Below are 3,550 nucleotides of genomic sequence, written 5' to 3' on the forward strand. Positions count from 1 at the left end.
TATGTTCATGAGATATGTTTGTCTGTAGTTTTCTTGTAAAGTCCTTGTCTGGTTTTGGTATCAGGATAATGTCCGGGAAACTCTCCTTTCTCTTGCATTACTTGAGTTTGTGAAGACTTTATATCATTCCTCCTTGTTTGGTAGAATTTACCAATAAAGTCATCTGGAATTAAAGTTCTCATTGTGGGAAAGTTTTTAACTATCAATTCGATGTACTGAATATATATAAGACTATTGTTGAATTTATTGGTGTAACATCATTCATAACATTCCCTTTTCTATTGTTTTAAAGTCTGTAGAATCTATAGTAACACCTCCATGTTAATTCTTAATATCAGTAATTTGTGTCTCTTCTTCCCCATTTTCTCCTGGCTAGAGTCTGGGTAGATCCATCTGCCTAGAGGCTTATCAATTTTATTCATCTTTTTGAAGAACCAGCTTTTAGTTTCCTTTTCTTTACTGCTTTTCAGTTTTCTATTTTACTGATTTCCATTCTTTGTTTTATTTTGGGCTTAATCCAATCTTCTCTTTCTGGTATTTTAGGATAAAAGCTTAGTCGTTAATGAGAAACCTTTCTTCTACTGAATGCATTTGATACTATAAATTTCCTTCCAAGTACTGCTTTAGCTGGACCCCACATTTTGATATGTTTTCATTTTGATTCCACTTAAAATATTTCCTTATTGTTTACTTTTGACCCATGAGTTATTTAGAAGCATACTGTTTAATTTCTAAATATTTAAGGATTTTTCAGTTATCTATTATTGCTTTCTAGTTTGGTCAGAGTACATACTTTTGTATAATTGCGATCCCCTAAAACATAATGAGTTCTTCTATGCCCCAGAATATGATCTATCTTGGTGAATATGACAAATGCATTTGAAAAGTATGTATTCTGCTGTTTGGGTAGAGTGTTCTAGAAATGTCAGGTCAATTCGGTTGATAGTATTGTTCAAGTCTTTCACTGATTTGCTGTTTATTTATGCTATGAATTACTTAGGGAGGAGTGTTGAAATCCCCATATATAAACTGTGAATTTGTCTATTTCTCCCTTCTGTCTTGAAACAATGTTTCACGTACTTTGAGCCTGTCATTTTTGGTGCATACAAATTTAGGATTGTTAGGTTCTCTTGATGAATTAGGTTCTCTTGATGAATTAGACTATTTGACTTTTTGAAATGTTCTTCTTTATCCCTGCTAATATTCATTGTTCTGAAGTCTGCTTTATCTGATACTAATATAACTTTCTTTTGATTAGTGTTAACATGATACATTTTTTGCCATATTTACGTTTAACCTTTTTGCTTCCTTATATTTAAAGTGAGTTTCTTATAGACAACATATAGATAGATCTTGCTTTTTTATCCTATTGACAACCTTTGCCTTTTTTAAAATTAAAACTGTTGGGGTGACATTGGTTAATAAAAGTCAAGTAGGTTTCCAGTGTACAATTCAATGTCATATGTAATCTCTGCCATTTAATTCAAATGTTTAGAACATTTACATTTAATTTTTAATATGGTCAACATATGTGGATTTAAATCTACCTTCTTGCTATTTTCTATTTGTCTTTTTTTTTTAAAAAAAAATGCCTATAGCACCTGGTCTTCCTGAGTGGTCTCCCATCCAAGTACTAACCAGGCCTGACCCTGCTTAGCTACTGAGATCAGTTGTGATCAGGCACGTTCAGGGTAGCATGGCCATAGACTATCTATTCTTTTGTTCCCTTTCCCTCCTTTCTTGTCTTCTTTTGAATTGCTTTTAATTATTCCATTTTTTCTTTATTATGACTTATTAGCTATACCTGTTGTTTATTAAATAAAAGTGCTTTCTTTATAGTTTATAATATACACTCTTAATTATCATAGTCTATCTTCAAATAATATACCACTGCATATATAGTGTGAGGACCTCACAATAGTATACTTCCCTTCCACATTTGGCACTGTTGTTTATGAATAGCTTTGGCTGATTCTAGTGTATTGAACCATGTCCATAACCAATATTCCGATAATACGACAACCAGCACACAGGGCTCAACATATGGGGCAAAAAGAAAAATGGAATAGTATGTCCCATGTTAATAATATTATTTAGGGAGAGACTAACTACATAGTCACCAATTGATCAGAATAGTCACCATCCAGCCTTAACCCTGGAGTAGGGCACTCTAAGACTCCCAGTTACACTGAACACTTATCTTTTATTTGCTGGCTCATGGTGGTGTCTAGGAAAGGGTCAGGAATTTCCAGGGCAAAGACAGGGAGACAGGAGGTAAGCTAAGGACAGCAGTTATTTATTAAGCAGTTTAGAAATATTTCAGTATTTTAATACTGTTTGACACAAGCTGTGCATATACCCTAGAGGTATATGTAATGTGAAACATTCTTTATATACATATTTCTCTATGGAATCTTCCATAATATATGGCATGTTGGCTAATGCTACAGCATGAGAGAATTATCTGAGGGCACAAAAAGTATCTAGGTTGATCCATCAGCAAAGCCAAACACAGGAGACAGCAGAAAGATCTTACACATGTTACAAACCTTAATTGCAAGTATTTAGTACTTGCCATCAGACACTATGTGAGGCAATTCACATTTATTATCTCTAAACCTCACCACAACCTTTTAAGGGTGCACTGTTATTCTCAACATACAGGTGAGGCTTAGGAGGCATGGAGAGATTAAGAATTTGCCCAGGATCACACAATGAAGAGGCACACCGGTACTCTCTCTCTATGACTCATTCCATTGCCCTCTTTAATTATAGCTATTCCTTCTAGTACATGAAGAATTTATTATATAAAAGTGTTTCACTTGTATTAGTGTCTACCATACCAAATAAAGCCCAGGTTCATGCCTCATCTCTCTATATTCCTAAAAGTTCCATTAATTACTTTCCTTAACCTAAAGAGGAATCTTAGAGCTGTAGGAACATGGGTTACTAAAGTCCCATGATTCTGGGAAATTAGCCTCATAGATACAGTAGTCAAACAACCCAACTCCAAATCCCTTAATTGGTGCCACAAAGTGTAATCTTCACAAGGCAGGACTCCCAGAGTCTGCAACCTTTCTCAATTCAGTATCGTCTAGATAGTATATGTAGTAACTCCTTGAAAAACAAAGTGGCTCCTGCCTTGTATTAGTAAACTAAAAGATTAAAAATAAGAAGAGTTTATATTCTATTTTAAAGCAGCATCTTTTCTCTTAGGTAGCCTTATTTTTTTGAAAGAGAAAGTGACCCTGCTTGCTCAGTAAAGATGAATCCAGCTTACGGTTAGCTCCTTAAGTCTGACAAATCATATTTTTTTCTTTCCTGAAAGGGAACACTAGAAATTACTGGTCCCAATCCAACTCTCCAAAAGCTGTGAGGACTTTATGTAACACTAAACTCCCAAATCTGTGACCAGAATAAGAAGTACAATCACTAATAAAACAAATGTGGTTTAAAAGAACTTTAGTTTAATAATTAACACACTTGCCACCTCAATTATAGCCAACTCAAAAGAAAGATACACAAAAAGAAATTGGCCTCATAAACATAC

The 3,550-nt window shown here is 34.2% G+C and overlaps 1 non-coding gene across 1 annotated transcript; it reads right to left on the bottom strand.

Annotated features, from left to right (window-relative positions):
* Window positions 1-1,589: 1,589 nt before the first annotated feature.
* On the bottom strand, window positions 1,590-1,708 carry LOC118606781. The gene has a single exon (XR_004952614.1). It is a non-coding gene; the product is annotated as a 5S ribosomal RNA (ribosomal RNA).
* Window positions 1,709-3,550: the final 1,842 nt, after the last annotated feature.

Source organism: Rousettus aegyptiacus, unplaced genomic scaffold, assembly GCF_014176215.1.
Source record: "Rousettus aegyptiacus isolate mRouAeg1 unplaced genomic scaffold, mRouAeg1.p scaffold_m13_p_1, whole genome shotgun sequence".
Taxonomy (NCBI): Eukaryota; Metazoa; Chordata; class Mammalia; order Chiroptera; family Pteropodidae; genus Rousettus; species Rousettus aegyptiacus.